General features: G+C 32.7%; 1 long non-coding RNA gene across 1 annotated transcript; it reads right to left on the bottom strand.

The window, feature by feature from the left end:
• Positions 1-24,128: 24,128 nt before the first annotated feature.
• LOC126884633 (uncharacterized) lies at positions 24,129-25,819 on the bottom strand. Its single transcript, XR_007698116.1, has 2 exons — positions 25,413-25,819; positions 24,129-24,942 (listed from the first exon to the last, which is right to left on the bottom strand). It is a non-coding gene; the product is annotated as an uncharacterized LOC126884633 (long non-coding RNA).
• Positions 25,820-27,590: the final 1,771 nt, after the last annotated feature.

Below are 27,590 nucleotides of genomic sequence, written 5' to 3'. Positions count from 1 at the left end.
TTAAGTGTAGTGAAATCTTCAAAAATGTAGTACGTACTTGAATCATTAGCATTTACTACATTTTATGCCACCATGGGCACTTTACTTTATAGCTAAACTCGTACCTATTTACGGTTATCGGAACAAACTCTTAAAAAATAATACTTTTATTTGAACTTTAATGACTTAAAATACTTAGATTTTCCATAAATAATATATAAACAATAAATAACTTTTTATTAATTGTACGCCTTAAATCAATTATTATTTTTCAAATACACTATCAATACTATTTATTAAACAACTCTTTGATTGATTTTATTATCATCGTAAAAGCGTTAAAAAGCAGTAGTAGAATGAACTGCCATATCAAAATGCGGGTCGGACACATCTCTACTTGTCACTGTCTTGAGTCTTGTCATAACATTATATTCGAATGAGGGCATTTATGACAAAGATAGCGAATGTTCGATGTCCACGGACATGGTGTCCATTTTTTTGGAATCCTGAAAAAACTAATAAATGTTTTTAAAAAATTTAAACACAAAATGAAAGACTAAATTATTATCGAGGGCCGAAAGTCCCTTAGAATATATAAGAATTTCTTTCGAATGAGGTATTTGAAATTAAAAACCACACTACATTTTCTCTTAGTTTTTCACCCCTGTAAATTATTGAAATAAACATTATAGAAGTTCTCAGGGACTTTCGGCCCTCGCTAATAACGTAATCTTTCATTATGCGTTTAAATTTTTCAAAAATACTTATTAGTTTTCTCAGGATTCGAAAAAAATGGATCCCCATTTGAATAGCATTGCAGCCGAAAATACGTACCGATCCTCTTTTAAGGCTATGGGTACATAATTCGCAAATATTTTACGTGTATCCCTACTTTTTCTGTCTTTACACGGCAAATTACGTGTAGTAAAATTCACACTGGTGTGGATATGTAAACATTACTAGAATGTCATTCTACTTGAAAATGTCATAATTAATTTAAAGAGATGGCTTTTGAATGTTCTTGGATAACTGTTATTTTTATAATTGCAAATTATTAATTCAGTTAATAAATGTGATAATTTTTTCACTATGTTTTCAGTGATTGTAATAATTTTTTTGTACAACAAAAACTAATAATCAATCGAGAAAAGAGGAAAAGTGTTAAAGTGATTTTTTAATAATATGTTGTTATTTTGGAACGCTTACAATTTTGAACATCTCTAACAACAAAATACTTGGATCACAGGATATATCTGATGTATTCTCTGCTTGGATATTTCACAAATAATACACAATAAATAACTTTTTATTAAGTTCACGTCTTAAATCAATTATTTATCAAATACACTATATATCAATAATATTTAATCAATTTCTCAAAATATTCCCGATGCAATGTCAAATATTTAAAATTGTCACTGATTGTCGGTGTCTGACTGACAATATATGCTGACAATATTATATTCGGTTGAGTGCGTTGTAAGACAAAGACAGATTTGGAAAATATTACCACGGCATTGTGTTAATTTTTTTCAAATCCTGAAAAAACCAATAAATATTTTTGAAAAATTTAAACGCAGAATGAAAGACTAAATTATTACCGAGGGCCGAAAGTCCCTTAGAATAAATAAAAAGTTTATTTTGAATGAGATATTTGAATTGAAAAATTACACTAAATTTTCTCTTAGTTTTTTCACCCCTGTAACTTATTAAAATAAACATTGTAGAAGTTCTCAGGGACTTTCGGCCCTCGCTAATAACGTAATCTTTCATTCTGCGTTTAAATTTTTCCAAAATACTTATTAGTTTTCTCAGGATTTGAAAAAAATGAATCCCCATTTGAATAGCATTGCAGCCGAAAATACGTTCCGATCCTCTTAAACCTAAAACCGGTTTTCTACTTCGCAATAACCGGTTTTACCGGTTGTTTTTTTCTCCCGGTTATAACCGGTTTTTTTCTTTTTAAAGTAAAAAACCGGTTATTAGGTTTTTACGGTGATTAGGATTAGGTTAGGTATTATTTTGGATCCCAATCATAATTATTATTCTCAAGTAATTATTCCAAACAAAACCATAATTCAAATTTAATTTTATTTTATAAAATACCGAAGCAAACTGAAAGTGCAATCTCACATCAGCCAGAAACAATTATTAAGTTTTATTATATAATTTCCTTGAAAAGGTATTTTTAATCATAATATTTACATAAGAAGCGATCTGGTTGAATTATTAGACGCAAGCATCATCTATTTTTCACACTTAACTCTTGACATTGAAAGTGGGTGAATGACCTTTTCTGATTACCAAAAATAATGCTTTGACTATGAATATCAAATTACTGATTACTAATACGAATCTCCAAGAATTTCGCTACGTTTTCAAAACGATACACTCATACAGGAAGTATTAAATGAGTTAAAATGTACCTATTCTACAAATATACAAACGTGTTAAAAGTATTAATACATGTTCTTTCGATAGTAGTACTAATTTTGATCATATTGATATCGAGTCGAATGGAGTATCGCAAACTAAAGTGTATTGTAAATGTAACTTTGTAACCTATTGGATTGAAAAAACCGAAAACCGGTTCTTCTAAAAACCGGTTTTTTTGGCCGGTTATAACCGCCAGGTTAAACCGTAAGCAAAAAAACCGGTATAACCGAAAACCGGTGTTTTGTCAAAAACCGCCATCCCTAATACGTAGAAAAAAATTGGATGGAATATCAGAGATAATGTTTGCACTCTAAGGTTTGCAATACAATTCTTACATTAAAAATGAGAACAATATTACTATGGTTTATAGAAAACTTTATATAGAGGGAGACAAAATCATGGAATAAATTCATTTTTTCGAGAATGGGAGATTTTGGGAGTATTCTCGAAACAAGTCGATTTTTATTTTAAATTTAAAATTTTATTTCTATTAAATTTTTTTTCATACGTAAATTGGCGTATTTAATTCAAAATATTTTTGAATTAAATATGCCAACCATGAAATTGGCATATTTAGGCCCGTTGTCCGAACGCTAATCAAAAATGGAACCAACTGATCATTATTAAATATTTAATTACTATCAAATTTTTATACCTCGTTTATTACCTACTTAGAAAATTGATTACAATCAATAGATTGGCGTACGAACAATGGATTTTGTTATTTGATGGTTGTTAAGGGGACTTGATTACAATCAACTCCTTGATTAGCGTTCGAACAACCGGCTTTTAATCAATCATGATCGGCAATTTAATCAATATTTAATTGGCAATTAAAAACCATCATGAAATACTTCACACCCAAGAGAGCGACACCAACAAATCAAAAATCAGAGTCGAAGGACTAAATACGGAAACTATGTAATGTAAAATAAATTTATACGTTTATATCTATAATTTCCACCTCTACTAGTTTCATCCCTTTTTATTTTAAAATGTATTATATTTTCCATCTTTTGCGTTATTTTGAAGGTTATTAGTGCGCTTGTCATAACTGTATACAGTGATAAGCGCGCTAATAACCGGCAAAATATTGCAAAAGATGGAAAACATAATACGCTGTGAAATAAAAAGAGATGAAACTAGTAAAGGTGGGAAATTATCGGTGTAAATGTATAAAACATTACAATAAGATATTTTCCACCTTTATAAACTTTCATCTGAAATTTTCCTAGAAAGTTTGGGTACATCTCTATCCCTGGAAGCTCACATTTGGGTGTGAGATACCCATCGCGACACTTAACTGCATGTAGCTTGCGCAGCTGCATTTCAATGGTAATGCTGCTTTATGTAAATTCAGTCTCTAGTCTGCCAAGGACGGGTGTGTAGTTGCGGTCTCATTTGAGAAATGTTTTCAATCACGAAAATTTATTGAATACAGGCTAGGGTATGTAGAACCTATGTGTGAGGTTTGCGATCAAGTGTGCGTTCAAGTTAATGACCTAACAACACAACATCCCACAAATTTAGTAAAGCAAACTAGGTGTTATTTCTGCAAAGGCAAAGATGGAAAAACAAAGCGTGCATGCTCGGCTTGCTATAAAGCCTAATGCATGGAACATAGAGCCACACTCTCTTATGAATATAGTCACTAAAATGAGTGAAACTGAAATACCTGGCTAAGAATGAATATGAGTTCTATAATCAAAAGGTGTTATTTAGTTAGAAAGACCATTTTGTTGTTAAATTAAATTAAAATATTTTGAATTATGTTTCTCGTGTTTTAGAAAATGTTTGTTAGTTATTTTTAGGTATTTTTAATATTTTTTTCTTTTGTATTACTACAATTAAGAGAGAGAGAAAATAAAATAATTGATTTAATTATTTTTGTGTATTCAATAGTGATTAGAGAGTCTCTTGAAATCATAAAATATGTACTTTTTTTATTTCTTCACAAAAAATCATTGGGTCTCTCTTACCCATGTGTGCGGTTTTTAAAAAAAAATAGGTGTGATCTTCCAGGGCTATTGAGTTTACTCTAGACTCTAGATAAACATACCGTATTTTATATTTAGGTCTCTTAAAATAATATTTTGTTACCTCTATGGTAATATTACTATTCTTAAATACAAATTATATGTACGAGACGTAACGACAGTTTGGTAAAGTTTTTCTTGTTTTATTTTGATGGTTTGTATACACAAGAACCTTTCATTCCATTACTTCCATTTAGTCAACCATAACAGCAACACATACACCCTACTTGAACTTGCTCACAGTTCTTATACTGCACTTTCTTATACGACATTAAACTGACAAACGCTTTTAGCAACATCTGCTGTCAACTGCAGCGCTGAGATGACTGAAGTTTTCGCACTTGAACCAATGAGTTTTCCCGTTTCTTCAATTGACGAATGGCGTCGTTGGTGTGTTGGAAAATAAAACAAAAGGGGGTAGAAATTATGTTATACAGTATAACACAGAGGCGTAACCTATAAATTTTATACGTTAAATAATTTCTTATACATTTTTGTTCAGATTTATTTTTAACACGAAACCAAAGGTTAGCTCATACTTATGTTACCAACGACAATAAAAGATCACTTTTAGAGTCTTCATCTTTTGGTGCCTATTAGTTTCGATTAATGGCGATCATTCTGGCTATAATTATTATTTTATTAACTGATGCTTTAAATAAGTTAGTTGTTGTTGTGAAAAACCATTTCCTCAGATTGTTTAACCATGATATTCTTCTTCTCCCAATTCCTCGCTTTTCGAATACTTTGCCTTGATGGATTACCTTCAGTAATCTATATTTTTTGACGTCTCTCATTATGTGTCCGAGATATTCTAACTTTCTTATTTTAATCGTATACATCGGCTCTCTTTCTTTCCCATTTTTCGTAGTGTGGCCTCGTTGGTTATCTTGTTGGTTCACGATATGCTTAGGATTCGCCTGTCTAGCCACATCTAGAAGGCTTCAAGTTTTTTCTCTATCGCTTCAGTGAGTGTCCAGGATTAAACTCCGTAGTACAATATTGATAAGATATAACATCGTAGGAGCCTTATTTTATCTCTAGATTAAGGTTGTGGCTTTTAAAGTGTTTTTCCATGTTGTTGAATGCACTCCGAGCTTTCTATATTCTACATTTTACTTCTTGTGAGTGATCCCATTGTTGATTTACTATTGTTCCAAGATAGGTATACTGTTTTACTCGGTCCACTGGTGTATTCTTAATAAGCAGTTGGACGTCTCTTATTTTATTTTTGCTGATGACCATAAGTTTAGTTTTTGATATGTATACTTGTAGTCCAAATCTTTCACTTGCTTCATTTACTTTGTATATTAATCGCTGTAAACTGTACAAACTGCAAAAATAACAGTGTCGTCTGCATAGCGGATGTTGTTTAGGCGTTCTCCATTTAGGAGGCGCTGTTATACTTTCTCCATTTAGGACGTAGGATGTTGTTTAGGCGTTTAAGGTGTATAAATTAGGGATTAGGGTGGAACGAAAAATTCGAAGTCAATATTCTTTATGGGGCTAGTGCAAAAAAGTTGTGTTTTGATGTATAATAAAACTGTAAGAAATCTTTTTTGTATTGGACCCTATCTTCAGGTTCCATATTCAATTTAAATTTTTGGGAATAACAAAAAAAAATTTTAAAAATTTACGTTTTTATCAGTTTTTCGAATCTAAATAATTGTTTTATGATACAATATACATTTTAAGATTGGTAGTCTGATGTTGTGTTAAAAAACGGCATAATATTTCTAGACTGCAACCTTGAACGAATAAAGCCATCCCTTGATTCTGGTCCACAAACAGCAGCTGATGCTTCAGTTACTAACTTGACAGTTCTTTCCACGGATTTTGTATGACAAGGGCAGTTTAAGACCTCTATGTTGTTGTAATTCCCAGAAGCAATCATATCCCTTACATCTTTATTGGAAATATGATTTAGCAAAGGAGGAGCCGTAACTTTGAATCCAGAAATAGAAATTAAGTCATTATAATCTGCAGCACTAAAATTTAATGTTGGTACATATTTTGAATCTCCGAATCTTTTTTTCTTTCTGACTTTCTCTAGCTTTCGGCACTCTGCGTAGTCCTAGACCCCGTAATATGTTTTCGTTCATCTTTCATCGTACCGAGTAATACATTTTCGGGATGGGCAAAATAAGCATTCCTTTGGATAACGGCATCGACAATTTTTCTTTGGTCAACTGACAGAAATCGTGAATAATGGATCATTCGCCATAAATGTTTTGAACCATCCGAACAGCTAGGATATAGTTTTATATAAAACCAAACTGGTGCATACACTTTTTTGATGAAACTTACTAACATAATTAATTGGGGGCTGGGACATTCAGTTCCAACATACAATCGAAGCAACCGATTATCAACTCTCAGCCACCTTGCGTGTGATATTTTCCCAGGTTTTTTAAGGCTCAAAGCATTAGGACATTTTCCCGCAGCAACTGCTTGACTGATTTGGTACAAGTACTTCTAATCGGTACTAAGGTCTGTTGTTTCTAATAATATTGCTAGGTTGTTTTCTATTGCGACAAAATCGACAAGAGCCTTCTCTTCACAGCGTTCCAGAAGTTTCCCTATTGGCCCTGAAAAACCAAGTGGTCCACTGGTGCGTCCATCTAACTGTTGAATTAAATGACGTAGAGGGAGCTCATTGCCATGAAATAAGCATACTAGCCATTGAAGTGAAGTGCCGCAGTATTTGTGACGTAGATGGTTGGACTGTAACTGTTGACAAAGGAGCAATGAATTATTTTTCATGATCATCTGCATTAGAGAAATTTGAGTCAGACAAGCTGCTACTAATGGAAGGATTAGAGGAATCAACGGTACATGCTTTAAGAACAATTTCGTCAGTATTATATTTTTGAGAACTTGCCTTTGCCTTCATGGTTCTTTCCATTTTCTTCCTTATTGCTGTAGATGCTGCAATATCCACCGGCCCAATTGCCATTTTTCGACAGGATCGATGATCTTGAAGAAAAATTCGCTCATTTTGTGGTATTTTCTTGATTTGTTATCACAAGTAGGTACACACACACAGTTCCAGTCATGTTGCACTTGCAAGCCGCGATATAAAATAACTTTTACATTTCTTTCGAAACTGGCAAATCTTTTCTATTTACGAATCAGGTGCTTTGCTGAGTTTTTGTGTACCTATCGCTTAAGATTTTGAAACTCTGTATAAATATTTTTAATCATATCTTGAATGCACTTACGCGATAATGTTGGAATAGAAGCTTATATTCATATTTGTCCTACTTTCGTTGCAGCGGCATTCAAGACGTCGGCGATATATGGATCTTTATTATTATTTGTCAACTTAAGTTCATTACGAATAAATAGAAAGCACTTTAGAATGTCACACTTAGATGGTAAAATACGATCATTAAAATTTGATCAGAGCCATATTGATTTTTTCGACAAAAATAATTTTTTTGCTGTTTCAATTTTCAAATCCAATATGGAACCTCAAGATATTTTTTTATTTCAAAATGCTCTCGCACCAACTGTTTTCATCACCTGACACAACTTTTAAACGATAGCCACAAGAATTTTTCTTTTCCTTTAATTTTTTTGACCTTTTTCGTTCCACCCTATAAATTATTCATCACATCTAAAAATCAAAAGGCTTCGAACATTACTTCGTTGGGTTAAAATTTATTGACCCGATTTAAACACTTTTTCAATTTCAACTACCTGTTTATTTCTGTTCTTCCAGTAGATACTTCTCATGTAAGCTTCTTTTTATAAGGGATTTTTTATAATTGAGGACATGAGAGCCAGAGTGGCCTAACCGATAAGAACATTTCTTAACATAATCAAAGGAAATGATCAGAAGCTATCAATGTCGGATTGTTTTAGTAATTGTATGTTGACCAATAATAAATCTTGATCAACATAAAATTATTAAAACAATTTAAATACCTTCTAAAAACGTGGTTATCTTGTTAAAAAATGAACATATTTACTCGAAATTTACTCGAAAATTATAGACTTGGCGAAAAAATTCTCTGGAACAATAGTTGCTTAAAATTAGTCAGTTTATCCATTTTCGGACTTATTTTGGACACATATTTTTTCACCCTCAAGAAGGGGTGAAACGCACTCCCAGCGTATCCCAAGTATCACTTTTCTTCTTTGACAAGTAAGCTACGCGTACGCCAAATTGTATGCCAATCCAAGTGGTTCTTGAAAATTTGGAGCAAAAACCGTAACACAATGTACTATTTGTTAATTTGTTTTAGTTTAAAATGAGTGCACATGCTTTTCATCTAAATAATACTAGGGTGAGTTTTCCACTTGAAAATTTTACCATTAGTGAACAACCCCTACCTCGTTAATATTAACAGGAGATTGAGCCATAAAGCTCAAATGCCCATTTTCAACAAACTTGTCGGTGTACAATTTCTCTCCCTGATGTATTTTACAATAATAATAGTATATACTTATAGCTTTCAACAGCGTACTGTAAATTCGTTAAATAATTACAGCAAAATAATTATTTAGCGAATTTAGCGTACGTATATGTTCACAGTTTTTATAATTTAGTAACTTGCAATGTTAATAGGTAGATATGGCAAACTGGCGAAGAATGCTCGAAAACCAACTGGAGGAAATTTGTCTCAAATATAAACAGTACAACACCTTTATCTACAGTCTGGGCCAATATTCGTAAAATATCAGGAAAAAACAAATTTTACCAAGTGCGTTTTATTACTCATAATACTGTTGTTCTGAAGCTATTTTCTTGTGGCATTTTTATAATCAAGTATATTCAAATGGGAAATAAGCCACAATTTTACCTAAAAATGATTTTATTAACGTTTCAACGCCCAAGTCGGGTGTCGTTTCAAAATACAAAATGATACTAAATAAACAAAAATGTTGTTGCTTAGTAAAAAATTCTTCTAATAATTTATTTAATCTGACTCATTTATATCGGCAATTCAGACACGTATTATACATTTTAAAGTAGACGACTTTAAAATGATATTGCCAATATTGATGAGTTGCGTTCCTGGGACCACTTTACTAAAAGATAGTTCATTCGATTAAATGAAATCAATCCCAACTCAAGAAAATCCGCCACAAAAAATCATAGCATGTGATCTGTCTTTAAAAAGACAACCAAATTCAACGGTGGCACTGAAATTCTCGCGTTAGAGATTCCATAGTAAATGACGAGGGAAAACCAGGAAAAACCTCGTGATACTATACCGACATCGTAAGTATTTGGGTTTACATTTAGTTTACTCTCAAAACTAATACCAAATTCTGATTTGATATTTTAAATTTTAAATAATACTAAAATACTAAATATGTCAAGACCATTAGACGTTAGAGTAAATGAACATCAGTCTTATATAAAAAATAGAGAATTTGATAGATCTCAAATATGTCAACACGCATGGGATAATGAACATAGAGTTCAGTGGAGAGATTCAAGTATAGTCCTAAAAGAAGCAGATAGTAAAAAGAGAAAAATCAAAGAAGCGGCTCTAATTATGCTAAATGAAACCAATTGTGTCGCAAATTCCTCGGTAGAATGCAGTAGGATGTGGTTACCCATATTAAAGGAGGAAGTCAATAGAAAGAAAATACCACAATTAGTAAATCAGTAACATATCGAGTTAGTATATATTTAGTATTTTAGTATTATTTAAAATTTAAAATATCAAGTCAGAATTTGGTATTAGTTTTGAGAGTAAACTAAATATAAACCCAAATGCTTACGATGTCGGGATAGTATCACGAGGTTTTTCCTGGTTTTCCCTCGTGATTTACTATGGAATCTCTAACGCGAGAATTTCAGTGCCACCGTTGCATTTGGTTGTCTTTTTAACGACAGATCACATGCTATGATTTTTTGTGGCGGATATTCTTGAGTTGGGATTGATTTCATGTAATCGAATGAACTATCTTTTAGTAAAGTCGTCCCAGGAACGCAACTCATCAATATTGGCAATATCATTTTAAAGTCGTCTACTTTAAAATGTATAATACGTGTCTGAATTGCCGATATAAATGAGTCAGATTAAATAAATTATTAGAAGAATTTTTTACTAAGCAACAACATTTTTGTTTATTTAGTATTATTTTGTATTTTGACAACGACACCCGACTTGGGCGTCGAAACATTAATAAAATCATTTTTAGATAAAATTGTGGCTTATTTCCCATTTGAATATACTTTACTCATAATACTAATATAATAACAAAACCCAATGAAATAGCTGATGCTTTTGCTACATACTTCGAAAAAAACTCCAGCAATAGCAACTATTCCGAAGAGTATATACAACACAAAATCATCACAGAAAAACAACAGCTCGATTGTGAAGATAGAGATAACAGTTCATTCAATATCCCTTTAACCTTAGATGAACTTAACTTTGTCCTTAATACTACAAAAAACTCTACTCCTGGACCCGATAATATACCTTTAGTATTCTTGGAAAAACTGCCAGACAATGCAAAGTGTACTCTTCTAAAAATTTTCAATCGAATATGGTTAAGTAATGTCTTTCCAACCTCCTGGAGTGATTCAATAATTATACCTATTCTCAAACCTAACAATGCACGAACTAAAATTTCCTCATATAGACCCATCTCTCTCACCAATGTAATGTGCAAAGTCATGGAAAAAAAAATTTAATAAAAGATTGCTATGGATATTAGAAGAAAATCACCTCCTGGTTAACGAGCAAAATTGGATTTCGACAAAATCGAACTACTACTGATAACCTCATTGATTTAGAATCTGAAATTCTTGAATCTTTCGCAAACAAACAGGAAACTATTGCAGTGTTCATAGACATTACAAAAGCATTTGACACAGCATGGCGTTACGATATTATCAGATCATTACACACTTGGAATATTAGAGGTAATATCATAAATTTCATTTCAAATTTCCTTAAACAACGCAATTTTCAAGTAAGAGTCAATCACTGCACATCTTCAATAAGACTTCAAGAAAATGGCACCCTCAGGGGTCTGTAATAAGCGCAACGTTATTTTTAATTGCCATTAATAATATTATAGCATCAAACTCCAGCTTAGTTCATGGCAGATTATATGCGGATGATCTGGTATTAGTATCTTCAGGAAAAAACATCTCATCAGTACAGCGTCACTTACAAACCTCACTTCATGAACTCGAAAACTGGTCGAAGAAAACAGGATTTCAGTTTTCACTCAGCAATTTGAAGTGTTTGTTATTTTCAAAGAAACGTGATCCGAATAAACCGCAACTAAAATTATGTAACCAAATCCTGAATTATGCCGATGACATTAGGTTTTTAGGGATGATTTTTGATACGAAACTCACATGGAAAAAACACAAAATGGAATTAATCTTATGAAAACTCTCTCTAATAAAAACTATGGAGCTGACTATAACTGCCTAATCCATGTTTATAAAACCCTAATTAGATCTAAAATAGATTACGGTTCCATAGTATATGCATCTGCGAAAGAATCCTTATTACACCACCTTGACGTAATCCAAAATACGGCATTAAGAATAGCTACAGGAGCATTTCGGACCAGCCCAATAGAAAGTTTACGAGCAGAAACTGGAGATCCATCACTTGAATATAGAAGGATGCACTTAACTCTCACATACGCATTTGCTGCTAATTCTAATCCAAACAATCCATCTAGAAATAACATATTCACTGATCGTTTTAAAAACCTATATACTGAAAATAGGAACACGAAACCGCCATTCTACGAAAGAGTTAGGCAAACCCTTAGGACTTTACAAATTCCGATACCAAATACCTATTCCAACTTCATAGAAATTCCTCCTCCTTGGACATTAAGCATTCCTCAATCCGATACATCCTTAAATATCTTTAGAAAGAACGATACTCCACACTCCTTAATAAAAAATACTTTCATCAACAAACTAACAAAATTTTCTAAATCCTATCATATATATACAGACGCTTCTAAAACATCTACTGGAGTTGGGGCAGCTGTCATTACTCCAAATATTACACTTGAGTATAAACTACCATCCTTAAGCTGTATACATACTGGCGAGCTCTACGCCATCTATCAATCTCTCGTTCATATTAACTCCGGTAATATATCCAATGCTCTTATAATTACCGATTCCCTCAGTTCCATCCATACCATTAACCAACTGTACACGAAGCATCCAATTGCTCTCCTAATTAAAAAAGAACTAGCTACCATTCAAAACAACAACCATATTGTACAATTCCTATGGGTTCCTTCACACATTGGCCTCCAAGGAAATGAAGCGGCGGATCGGACAGCCCAACAAGCCAGGGACAGTGAAACCGCGAGTGAAGTGACAGATGTAGTTCTTAACGATTTAAAATCATTTATTAAAATGAAAGTCGAAAATCTGTGGCAAAACCAGTGGGACAGTTCAACTTCAAAACTTCGCGAAGTGAAAACGTTTTTAAAACCGTGGAAATCTCAAATTCACAACAGAACTCACCATGTCATTTTTACTCGTCTTCGTCTAGGACATACCCGACTTACCCACGGACACATAATTGGTCACAGTAATCCCACTTTATGTGAAAACTGTAATATCCCACTAAGTGTTAAGCATGTACTTGCAGAGTGTCCAAAATACCAGTTGCAGAGACCGAACAACCACATCATCGGATCAACAAGTGAAATCTTTGGAGAAAATTGTAAAATTGAACACTTGGTAAAATTCCTTAAAAATATCAATGTATTTAACAAAATCTAACATTTGTAAATAAATTACCTTATGTATATGTATATGTCGCTAATAACCTCCGAGGTTGGTGCGACTATTTTGTAAAATAAAAAAAAAATAGTTATCAATAAAGAAGATCCAGAACCAATCCAAAGACCTCGACAAAGAACTGAGAAATCAAAATACAAAAAGCAAATAGACTGGCAGGATGCCTTAAAAACAATATATAGTGAAACCGCCATATTAACAACGAGATAAAGTCAAGAATTTATTAAGTGAGTCTAAGGTAAATAATACAGATGCATCAGAAACAACACCCGATACAGCCACAACACAAAGACTACTGGAAACGAGACTACTAGAAATGAGAGTACTGAGAAGAATTACTGGAAATATCCGGAGAGATCGAAAGAGGAGTGAATGGAATACATTAGAAGAAAATATATAATGTACAGTGTATGTATAAAGGAATGGACACTAAATAGAAAAAAACGAATGAAATAACTACATAGCAGAAGGGGGAGACACGTGTGATCAAAATAGTAAGAGATAAATCATAGAAGAAGTATCGGCCGACCGCGCAAAACATGGAGTGACAATATTCCGTCGAGGTATCAATCCGCCAATGAACAAGCAGAATTGTTTATAAAGGGGAAGAAGAAGATATTGGATGAAAAAATAATTTAATGTATTACCACTGTATTTTTGTATCTTCAAAATTATACAGTGAGCACGTAAAGGTTGGAATAAATTCATTTTCTCGAGAATGGACGATTTTGGAAAAAATTCCGAAAAAGGTCAATTTTTATTTTTAAATTGCTACTTTTTGGCATATGTATCATACTAGTAATGTCACCCATCTGGGCGTGATGACGTCATCCATAATTTTTTTAAATGAGAATAGGGGTCGTGTTATAGCTCATTTGAAAGATAATTCCATTCTCTATTCAGTAATATAAACATTAACATAATTATTTATACCGGGAGTCCAAAAAAATTTTTATGAATTAAATTTATTGACATAAAAAGAAGAATGTGTGTAATTTATTTAAATAAAGATACATTTTACGGCTATCAGAAAACAGGAGATAATGTTTGTTTGAGAAATAAATATTGTTTTTTGCTTAAATTCAATATTAAAGTCGCCACCCAACTTCTTCTTGACAGTTTGAACATTTCATTTAAGCGAAAAGCAATGATTATTTTTCAAATAAACATTTTTTTCTGTTTTCTGAGAGCAGCAAAATGTATTTTGAACTAAATAAATTACTTGCATTCTTCTTTGTATGTCAATAAATTTAATTAAAAATTTTTTTTTGTACACCCTTTATAAATAATTATGTAAATGTTTATATTTTTGTATAGAGAATTAAATTAACTTTCAAGTGAGCTATCACACGACCCTTATTCCCATTTAAAAAAATCATCGATGACGTCATCACGCCCAGATGGGTGACGTCGCTAGTATGATATATATGCCAAAAAGTCGTAATTTAAAAATAAAAATGAACCTGTTTCGGATTTTTTTCCAAAATCGTCCATTTTCGAGAAAATGAATTTATTCCAACCTTTACGTGCTCACTGTATTATTATGCCATTGTGCATTATTATGCATTGTGTATTATTATGCCACTGTATTTATTATTATGCCATTATGCATTATTATGCCAGACAAGTTCTATAACTTTTTTGTCGTTCATGTTACTCATCTCAACAATTTCGACTGAACCGCGAAGTAACAATACATATATTCACAATATCCGTAACGTGCTCGAGACGTCGCCGAAAAATACGTGGAAGATAATATTGAACGCGAGGCTTCGAGAATGGAAGTAAAAGGAACAAAAGTGGGCATGTACCTACTATATGATTAAATCATTTTTGTACAAATCATACAAATTTTGTATTTAATAATATTTTATGTAAACGGTATGCCACGGATATGGAAAGTAACCGAAACGTATAGTGAGAATCGACCTTTATGACCATCGGAATGGCCGATGGGCAAATGCCACTCATGTAAAGATGATGCCACTCGGCTTTTTCGATACCCCGCTAAGCGCTAAGCCGATTGCATCGGCTTGAAAACCGTTACGCTTTATAGTAGGGGAGCAAAGTATGCTAAATGTGCAGTCACTCAAGCGTTATGGGGATCTATTGGGTTGTGAAGAGTAGGTTCTAACACCAAAAAAAGTTAAGTAAAGTTTTCCATTTTAGTGGGAGCTTGCCATTTTTAGTTTAATTTTCCATTTCCAACAATCGTTTTTTCCGATTATAGCGCCATCTATCCATAATTCAAAAAAATGTTTCGAATAAAAGTTACTTATTTTTACGTAAGAAATCCAAATCTGCAATAAAAAATGGGGCTTCTATTTAAGATTTTAAAGTAACCCCCCACGCCACCTCCGTGGGGGTCGTGTTTGGTGCTATTCGATAGATTTTTCAAAAATATTGAATAAGTGTATTCTACAGTTTTTCAACCTGATGTTCATTTCGCGAAATATCGCGGGATTCGTATTTAAAATATTAAATTTACCCCCCACCCCTCTTCGTGGGAAGTCGTATTTGGTAATATTCGATAGATTTTTAAAAAATATTGAGCATATATTTTTTAGTTTTTCGATCTGTCATTTATTTCGCGAAATATTCGCTTTTCTCTTGTGAAACTTTTTTCTTTGCTCATATTTATACTGCCAATCATTTCAAAGTGAAGAAGCAGAAATTGTGAGAAAATTAAAAAATCTGTGGAATCAGTTTTTTCGTAAATTCTTCTTCTTCTTCTTGTTCTTTTTGTGTAGACAATATTGTGTGTTTCTTTTTTTAATGTGACTTCAGTAAGTTATCATCCTTTCATTGTCTTCGTGGTTTTCTCATTGATCGCCTTCTTGTTGTAGAGCTCTCTCTCGTTGTCTTTACTGCTCTTTTTGTTATCATTCGGATTATGTGGTCGCTCCGTTCTACTCCTATGTTTCTTACCCAGTTCTTAATGCTATGTACATCTTCGTAAGTAATCAATAAACTACAGAGAGAGAGAGAGAGAGAGAGAGAGAGAGAGAGAGAGAGAGAGAGAGAGAGAGAGAGAGAGAGAGAGAATGGTGTGGCAGTGTTATTGTACCAATACACAAGAAAGGAAAAAAGGAATCATGGATGAATTACAGAGGAATCTCACTAATCAACACTACGTATAAAATATTGGCTTCGATATTATTAACAAGATTAATACCATACGCCGAAGAAATAGTTGGTGACTACCAGTGTGGTTTCAGGCCGGGCAGATCGATTATTGATCAAATATTTACAATAAGACAAATGCTTGAAAAGTATTGGGAATATAATCAGGACGTTCATCAGATCTTTATAGACTTCAAACAGGCTTATGGTTCAATTAATCGTGCAACATTGTGGAAGGCAATGATCGAGCTCGGCGTACCAAAGAAACTAGCTGCGGTAACACAAATGTGTGTAAGTAAGTTTTTTTTGTAGAAAAATATTCCACTATTACTAGGTACGATCGTCAAAGTTCAGCGCATGGAGGTACCCTGATTCTTTCTACAAATAATGATTTTTCTCTGGTAACAAAATATGATTTTCTATTAAGCGAAGCATTCTTAGAGTTTTCCTTAGTTTACAGTAAGAACTTTAATCTTTATATTATTTGCATTTATAGATCACCTGACTCTTCCGTGGAACTATTTTTTCAGAACCTGCTTAATTTGTTAGATGACCTGCCCCATAAAAGCAAAAAAATTTTATGCGGGGACTTTAACATTAATTATGCTGCTACTTGTGCTACACAAATATCCCTAGTCAACATATTTGAATCGTATGGTCTAACAATGCACATTGATTCTCCTACAAGGATTACAAAAACTTCATCTACCATAATTGATTATATTGTCTCAGACTTCTCACCCCGTGATGTCTGCGCTACAACTGTTAATGCTGGACTATCTGATCATGAAGCGGTTTATACGAAGTTTAACATCTTTAGCAAGCACTCTTCGAAAACTCGACGTTTAGGCAGGATTTTTTCCGCTCGGAATTTTCGTAAATTCCAAAATTTATGCTTAACCTCTGAGTGGCCCTTTCCTTCTATGAACGTCGATAATAATTTCAGTGACTTTTTGAATAAGCTTGTCTGTATCTTTAATAAAGCATTTTATTTAATCACAATTAAGCCAAAACATCACAAACCCTGGACTACCAAAGGTGTCCGCATATCAGCCAAAAATATGCGTTCACTACTGTACATCAAGAAATTTACTACCAACGTCTCTGTTACTGAATATATCACCAAGTACAGGGCAATCTATTTAAAACTTATAAAATCAGCTAAAAAATTGTACTATCAAAATCGTCTGAGAAGCTCTAAAAGTGTTGCAAAAGAAACTTGGTCCATAATAAACGATCTTCGTAATAAAACTCACACAGCTCAAACATTTTCCCTTCCACACCCAGAAAATATAAATGAATACTTTGTTAATGTGAGTAAAAATATAACATCAACTATTGTGTCACAACAAGATCCCATTTCCTATCTCCCTAGTTCAGGAAAGGTGTCGAATTCATTCTTTATAAGACCGGTTGATAAATCTGAACTGATTCAGACAATCAATAATATCAAAAGCAAATCTTCCTGTAGTACCGATGGACTATCCATAAAAATTTTCTCAAATCTCCCAGACAGTGTGTTGGGAGTCCTTATCTCTCTAATTAATGATTCTTTTGAGAAAGGTAAATTTCCAGAGTGCCTAAAGACGGCCATCATTATTCCTCTTCATAAGGGTGGTGAAAAATCAAATGCCTGCAATTATAGACCTATTGCATTACTACCGGTACTCTCAAAAATTATTGAGAGACTCATAAAAGCCCGACTTATGTCCTTTCTCGTTGATAACAATATTTTATCACAAAATCAGTTCGGCTTTTTAAATAATAAATGTACCACAGATGCCATGTTTTCTGTACTACATGAGGTTTATCAAGCAGTAAACAATAATCTGCACACTGCCACTGTTTTTTGTGATTATGCCAAAGCTTTTGATTGTGTGAATCACGACATTTTGATAAAAAAACTAGATTTCTACGGAATTCGAGGTATTTCTTCGAACTGGTTTCAATCTTACTTGGATAATAGGAAACAACTGGTTAGAGCAAATGATACAGACTCTAGTCTCAAAAATGTTGTATGTGGGGTACCACAAGGTTCAGTATTGGGTCCTCTACTTTTCCTTATCTTTATTAATGACATCACTAGCTTAAAAATCGATGGAAAAGTTTTTCTTTTTGCTGATGATACAAGTATCACTTGGAGCAACTCAAATATCGCAACTCTTCATGCTACTATAACTTCTGATCTACTTACAATAAAATCTTGGTCCGATTCAAATTTACTCTCTTTTAACGTAGATAAAACAGTAGCATTGTCCTATAAAGGAGCTCTTCAACCCTTACCTCTTCATAACAGCCAGATCAGTATCGTTGATTCTGTAAAGTTTCTTGGTATTTTTTTAGATAGCAATCTGAAATGGTCCCTTCATATTGATGTGTTAAGCAAGAAACTATCCTCAGCTTGCTTTGCAATAAGATCTGTTTCGAATGGAAATGAATTTAGCCTCTTCCAAAATAACATATTTTTGTTTGTTCGAGTCACATCTTCGATATGGTCTCCCTTTTTGGCGTTCTGGTACGGCTGCCCAAACTGATGTTATTTTTAAATTACAAAAAAGAGCAATAAGATATCTGTTTGGCCTCAGAAGAACAACACATTGCAGAAGCTACTTCAAAGATCACAGGATTCTAACACTACCTTCTTTATATATTTTAAAAACTGTTTGCTTAATTCGTAAACATCTACATGTCTTTCCAGCAAGACCTAGACGTGATTATTCCACCAGAAATTCTACCTTTGACATCTATTTACCGATCCGGTCCAGTGATTTAGTAAAGAAATCTATATTATATTCTGCAAAAAAACTTTACAACCATCTCCCTCTACAACTTAAATCTGCAACATCTTTCCCCAAGTTCCGTAAAATGACTAAAGCCTATTTATCTGAAAGACCATATTATTCAACAGCAGAGTTTCTTAACCAATAACTAAGAAAGTACAGTATTCTTATCTATAAGTATAATCTTAATCTATATTTGAGTGTCATATGCAGCAGCTTAACTTAACTTATTAAATTTCTTAAGGTAGAATATGCAATTTGCATTTTTTTTTTAATTTTGCAATAGATTGTTACTGTTTTTTTTTGTTTCTCTTCATTATTTTTATTTATATAGACGATTTATATCATTTTAGTAAATTGTATTTGTTATTTGTTATTGTTCTTATTTATGATTCTTGTAAGCTTTGTCTATAAAATTGTTAAATTTTTCATGACAATAAAGCATATTTCTATTCTATTCTATTCTATGTAACTTCTTTGCACAAGTTAGAATAGGGGGAAAATATCAAATGCTTTCTGCGTAAATTCTGGACTAAGACAGGGAGATCCGTTGTCCCCATTATTGTTTAACCTGGCCTTGGAATATGTCATGCGAAAAATGTATCCAAAACTCAAACCAGACATAATTGCTCGGGGAGCAAAAATCATACTCGCCTTTGCCGATGACATAGACGCAGTAGCACAATCAACATTAGAAATTAAGGATATTTTCTCGAGCTTTGAAGAAGGTGCATTAAACATCGGTCTAAAAATAAATGAAGACAAAAAAAAATACATGGTCGTCTCAAAACAAGAACGACGGCGAATAAGGCAAAATATTACTATAAACGATCATAACTTCGAAGTGGTGAAAGAATTTAAATATCTAGGAGCAACAATCACAAATGACAACAAATTAGAGTAAGAAGTTTAAAAGAGAATAATAGCAGGAAACAGATCTTTCTTTGCAATGCAACATCTAATGAAGTCAAAACTTCTTTAACGAGGTGCAAAAATCCAGATATATAAGACCATAATACGACCCGACCAGCAGTCGCGTATGGAAGTGAAATATGGACGCTAACATAAAGAGAAGTAAATAAATTGCTGGTATGGGAACGTAAAATCCTTCGAATGATATATGGCCCTTGCAGAGACAGCGTGACAAACGAATGGAGGCGCAGATACAATAACGAGCTAGAGTCTCTATTCGGAAAAGAAAATCTAGTCAGATATATAAAGGCTAATAGACTCAGATGGGCAGGGCATGTGATAGGCAGTAACGACAATCGCCTTATAAACAATGTGTTCTGGGAAAGGCCAGATGGAAGTAGGGCGGCCTAGAAAAAGGTGAAAAGATGCAGTCAAAGAAGATCTAGAGAAAATGGGAATGCGACAATGGGAATTAGTGGCACGGGACCGACAAACATGGAAGGCGGCAAAGACTCACGAAGAGTTGTAGCGCCATTGATGATGATGATGAAACCAGAGTGGAGGACGAGTGTAGTTATAAGGGGTAAAAGTCGCGGTTTTTAATATTTTTTTTGTGGCGCTCATGATGGAAATAGTACACAGAAATTTGGGAGTAGGTAGGTCATGACATAAAATTCCCAGGGGTGGAACGCTGCTTGACGTACAAAGGGGTGGTAGGCAGGGGTGAGTATAAAAATATAAGGGTTTTTTTTGCCGTTTGTGATCGAGACTCAATCGAGATGCAACGTCTATAGACGTTGTGTCACATTACATCAATGGAAATTAGATGATATTGCTTAGTAAAAAATTCTTCTAATAATTTATTTAATCTGACTTATTTATATCGGCACTTCAGACATATACTATACATTTTAAAGTAGAAAACTTTAAAAATGGTATTGCCAATATTTATGAGTTGCGTTCCTGGGACGACTTTACTGAAAGATCATTGGATTAAATGAAATCAACCCCAACTCAAGAATATCCGTCACAAAAAAATCATAGCATGTGATCAGTCTTTAAAAAGACAACCATATGCAACGGTGACAGTAAAATTCTCGCGTTAGAGATTTTATAGTAAATCACGAGGGAAAACCAGGAAAAAAACCTCGTGATACTATTCGGCATCGTAAGTATAAGGTCTTACTTTAGTTTACTCTCAAACTTATACCAAATTCTGACCTTAATATGTACATATGTTATTTAAAATTATAAATAATATTAATAATACATAGATATATAAATAATACTAATATATAAATTATGTACTAACTCGATATGTTATTGACTTAATAATCGTGGTATTTTCTTTCTATTGACTTCCTCTTTTAGTATGAGTAACCACATCCTACTGCATTCTACCGAGGAATTTGCAACACATTTGGTTTCATTTAGCATAATTAGAGCCGCTTCTTTGATTTTTCTCTTTTTACTATCTGTTTCTTTCAGGACTATAGTTGAATCTCTCCACTGAACATGTTCATTATCCCATGCGTGTTGACATATTTGAAATCTATCAAATTCTCTATTTTTAATATAAGACTGATGTTCACTTATTCCAACGTTTAATGGTCTTGATGTTTCACCTAAATAAAATTGTTCGCATTCACAAGGTATTTTATAAATTTTTAAAGACAGATCACATGCTATGATTGTTTTTGTGACGAATATTCTTGGGTAGTTGGGATTGATTTAATGTAATCGAATGAAATATCTTTCAGTAAAGTCGTCCCAGGAACGCAACTCATAAATATTGGCAATATTGGCGATATAAATGAGTCAGATTAAATAAAGTATTGGAAGAATTTTTTACTAAGCAACAACATTTTTGTTTAATTCATTATTATTTTTTGTATTTTGACAACGGCATCCGATTTGGACGTCGAAACGTTAATAAAATTATTTTTTTACTAAATTTGTGGCTTATTTTCCATTAAAAAAAGTTAATTACAAAAATGCCACAAGAAAATAGCTTCAGCACAACATGAAGTATTTATTACTGAAACTAATTTTTCTATCGTTGAGTATGACATTATACCCCCTCTGTGGCTCAGTGGTAACAGCGCCTACCTCACGAGGGCCAGGGATTTTTCGTTTACTATAAATTAATAAATAAAAATAGTTTCTGTACTCACCGCAGGGACCGCAGACGTTCGGATACAATTAGCGTCTCTTTGCAAAGGCAATGACGTCGACTTTGCAAAGTAACAAGACACTTGTTATAGTCTAAAAAATCATTATGAAATGGACTTGCCAGTTGGTTGTGAAAACCAGTGCCAATAAAACACACACAGTATTACATTACATTTAGTCCAGAGAAATATGCTGCCGTGCTAAGCACAAAGGCGGTAACTAGCATTTGACAAAATGGTGGCAAAATCGATTTCAAAATTGAATGCTAAAATTTTGCCCCGTTAGGGATTTATGGACTAGCTAATAGTTTTTATGCATGGATATATGCCCCAGTTTATTAAGGGAACCATTAATTATATTTTAAAACTAAGTTTTATATAAAAAGAGGTAGATACCGCTAAAACGTTTTATCAAAACTTACTATAAAACTAAGCCTATTAGCGGTATGTGGTTTACAGTTGTGATTGATATGAAATAAAAAGCTTTTCTGTGTATTACAGTTTATTAAATTGAAAGAATTAAAGTACTATTAAATGTTATTATTTTGTTGAGCCACAATATGACAACAAATTGACAATATTTAGTTGTCGTTATATCTGTTTTCTTTCAAGAGTCAATAAATACATATTGGTTCATTAATATTAATGTTCTATTTGTGATTCAATATAGACAATTTAATAGACAACCGAACAACATACCTTGTGTCTGGTACATACACAAAACCTATTTAGTATTACAATGGTATTACCTCATAATTACATTTTTTATACAATCTTTTGTAATGCGTCTAATAATTTGGGCAGAACTGTACTTATAATACGAAAAAACAGAATCCGTTCAGATTGTTATAGATGTTTAGACATCTGGTGATGTTAACCGTTTTAAAGAATTCTTCAACTGTGAATGTGATTCTAAACCATACTTTTGACTTTCTCAGCTATTTTTATTTTCTTTCTTAGCGACAAAGGCTTGCTATTTTACGATTTGGTATTATACAGCTTAAAGATTTTTTATGACACTTTCTAGGCCGACAATTACCCTAATATTATTATGCATTGTTATATTATTGGGTATTTCACAATATTATATTCGGAAAAAACCATTACTTACAGTAATTAGGGCAAATTTTAGCATTTTATTAGTTGTACGAACTAGTTATATATTATGATTAAAATATGATGGCATTGTCTTTTAGACCGAAAAATACCTAATTATGGTATATAAAGATTTTTAAAATATGCAAACAAATTTTTGGATCATTATCCAGGTGCCTACCTGACGCATTCTTAGAAAATTTATAAAGAAATAAAACCAGCATTTTTGTATAAAACTTAATTAAAGGATTCTCAAAAGATTAAGTAAAGATATCGCAAATCTACAATCCCGTATCTATATCAGCATTGTATAACTAGACTGCTAGACATTGTCTAGTTAAACAATGATAATAGCTTGTATTTAAACAAAAAAAAATGCAATCAATGGGACTGCTAATTCCATGTACGACCAACAAAGGGTTTAAACATACAGACAACTTTAAGAATGAAACAAACCTTGTGTAACAAAAACGGAGTTTTGTTGTGGCAGAATAGGTATAGCTTTAAAGGATAATTACTTATTTATGGAAGTTTCCTCAAAATAGGCTAGCTGGAAATTGAAGAGACTAAACAGTAGGGCTCAGGGAAGGATCAGGCCGTATTTGCACGCCCTAGTAAGACGGTACCTAATGAAATACTGGAATGATAAAGAAAATAAATGAATATAAGGAGTAATGAAAAGAAAGGGAACTACTGACCAAGAAGATATTCAGAAGTAGTGTTGAGCGCCAGGGAAGAATTTTATAAATTCTTCTCCACGTGACCTATATTGCTGTACCTAACTGATACTATTAAAATGGTACTATTAAAATGGTAGGATAATAAAACATATAAGTATGTACAACCACATTTAATAAAAAAACCTATATACCCTATATACAATTTTTACACTAGCTAATTATCCGACGTACTAGGCTAGTACACTGCTGTCGATAATGCAGGTTTTACAGTAGGAAAAAAATATGTAATGAATTTAGTATGAATAGGTATTTACCTTAACAACTTATTATTAATGAGGGTTACAATATTGGTTGACAATACCGTATCTAATCGGAGGTGACAACATCCGACAACTGGAATAAATATTATTAAATAGGATATGACCTAGATACTGTGCACATTATCTTACATATGGTTTATAAATCCCAGGCTATTTTAAATAAATTAAATAAGGGTGAAATATAATAAAAATTGTTGAAAAATATTGAATATTATGTTAATTATGGTTAAGAAAAACAATGAGGGTATATTATTATTAGAGTGATTTGAAAGTTATTGATACGAAGAGAAAAAAAATAGTAAAATTGGAAGTTATTATTAAAACAAATTGACATGCAAATTTAGTTATATAAAAACCTGTCCCTACAAAAAGTAGGCGGATTGCTTCTTCCAACCTTCGGTGAAGATGATGAGGGGAGAGCCAAATAAGGTATCCTCTGGTTCCCAACCCTAGGGAGGTACTCCACACCAACAGGAAGGTACGGCAAGCAGGTAGCTGCCCAGTATCGGAAAACTCAACTTTTATTCCACAAAAACCAAACAAAACATCCACATTCCATCCAAAATATCCCCAAAATGATTATGTATTCCAAAAAAACAAATTAAAGTATGATTGACTTAATTTTCCATCTTCTTATTTTCTTCCGTGGCTAAAAGCATAAGAATCTCCTATTAGCTGGTGTTCCTTAAGTACACAAAAAACAGGGCATATAAGAAAGGTATAAAAACCTTATAAAAATTTCTAGAAAAAATTACCGAAAAAAGAGGAGCTATTGACATTTATAAGTAAGTGTCATTAACCTTGAACAAAAATGGAAATGTAAAGAAATGGAAGGACATATGAACCAAGAAGATATGTATATATTGCAATAAGGGATTACTTTATAGACGTAGATACTAAAAGGAAATGAAAAGTGTCATTACTTCAGAAACTATTTTGAACTGGAAATTTAATTTGAAAGAATTTTTCTTGTAGAAACATGAATTTGATAGTGAGATTGACTCGTTAAGACCTGATGTTTTATATTCATAGAATAACAATTATAATATTACTATAAGTATTGTATTGAGAATGAGAACCATGTTTTTTTTTTACAAGAATACTTAATAGCCGACTTACCCACTGTTTTCCAAAAGGAAACTTGGAAATAAAACTCTTCCTCTCACCGCACAAATCCCAAAACAAAAAATAGCTCCTTCCAAAATAAACCAATCTTATAATAAATGAATATTTTAACTAAATATTGTATTCTTTAAACAGTGACCACGGAAAAATTTACTTGTTCATCCAACCAGATTGAAAATTGAAGTGACAATCCTCTCCGATGGGCAATATGACATGTCCCTCCGTCGGAAGCCGTACAGCCACAAGCTAAGACCAGAATTCCCCAAGCGTAGTACCAACCTTCTATTATATTTGGTCACAAATCTAGGTAACCCGTTCTAAGCACGAACGCATAACTGGTTGCATACTTATTAGGTGGCTTATAGGAATAAATATAATAATATCGTAACGATGGCACTCATCGTTACACTTGCGCCTGTACAGGCTAAACATAATTTTTTTCCACCTCTTGTAATTGCTTTACAATAAATTTTTCTCTTTCTACAATATTGTCTTCAGTGGTTTCACCTCGTGTGTCACAACTCTTACTCGACTTTACTTGATTTTCTAAAAAAACAAAATATTTTGAGTTTCTTTTTCTAAAAATGTTTGTGGACAGCGTGTGGATATATTATTAAGTTTTTAAAACCTTATTAAAAAAAGATATATTTTTTAAATATGAATATCTCTTACCGCCTAATTCAAGATATAAATCATCCACTTGGCGCAGATTCATATTGTTTAGGACAACATAATTGGTTAATTCTTGAAATACTATAAACAAAAATGAAAATACATTTCAATAGATATAATTATCTCGAGAAGTTCTTACCATCCCCGCTAATTACTTCTTTTACTAACACAACTCTTTTAATAATTTAACCTTGTAAAGTTAGGCCGAATTTACTATGTAATACTAAGGCGATTTGGCGGTTTCTAAATATAGGCGTAGCATTCTTGAAAGTAAATTAGCGGTAAGTGCAATATCCTAAGGTATATGGACGGCAACTGTAGCAGATACCGTCAAAACGCCATCGTATTTAACATTTGCCGCCAAATGGCTTAGTATTTTAACTAAAAAGTGTAGATACCGCTAACAAAATTGCAATTTTATTTAAAATATAATGCTTCTACAACTCCAAAGACTTTATGAATATATACTAAATACCCTATTCTACCTAAAAATACAAAAATCTCATTTTCGATAAAAAATCAGTTCCCGCCTTTGGGCTTAGCACGGCAGTATGGTAAAAAGTACCCTTTTGGGGACTTTGACCCGGTTAAAAATCTGACCGGGAAATTTTTTTGAGTTTTATACACGTCGATAACCCAAACCCCTATATTTCCTGTAGTAGGTTCGGTGAACTTTTTAAATTATTAACAATCTAAGTCAAGTCTATGTTTGGTCATAATCACGAAATAAAAGATAGACTGGGGATTAAAATAAAGTAAAACATAACTAAATTTTTAGTATTTATCTGTAACCCATGACCAGATGTTACAAAATTGCACATTAATCCGGGAGCAGTCGAGCTCACTTCTGTCACGTAAGTAGTCGCGCGCAGAGAAAAAATCTCACAATACAAATTTAAATAAGAATTTAAAACAAATTTATATTTTATAATAACTATTTTTATTTACTCGTTATGTTAAAAATATATATATTTCTAACAATTTTAAAACTAATTGGTTCTCACCAAAGCCATAAATTCCACAAAAAAATTAAAAAATAAACAAAAAATTCCACGCATTACTACGATCCTCCTCGAGGCACTTACGAGGGAAAACCAATTTTGCAAAATTTTTCATTAACTAAAATAGCAATTACTAAAGCCGCTTTCTGAAAATGAAGACATTTATTGCCAATAGCCATCTTAGTTATGAACTAACACAAAGAATTATTAAGTGCTATGTTTGGTCTGTATTCCTGTAGGGTACAGAAGAATGTACCTAAAAAGTATTAAGCATGAACCGAATAGAAGCAAGGAAAGATAACGGATAATTACTAGGAAGAGTTAACACAAGGATAGAGAATTACGAAAGACGGTTAAACAAGAAAACTATCCTATCTGAGATATTATATTGAGGGGAAATCGACATAGAATACTACAGAAAATTCTTAAACACAAAATAAAAGGTCGGACAGGTGTAAAAAGACAAGACGTTTTTGTAATGGACTGAGATATACTGAGA

This window comes from Diabrotica virgifera, chromosome 1, assembly GCF_917563875.1.
Source record: "Diabrotica virgifera virgifera chromosome 1, PGI_DIABVI_V3a".
NCBI classification, from domain to species: domain Eukaryota; kingdom Metazoa; phylum Arthropoda; class Insecta; order Coleoptera; family Chrysomelidae; genus Diabrotica; species Diabrotica virgifera.
Note: the sequence above shows the minus strand (reverse complement) of the source record. Positions and strands in the feature narration are given on the sequence as shown.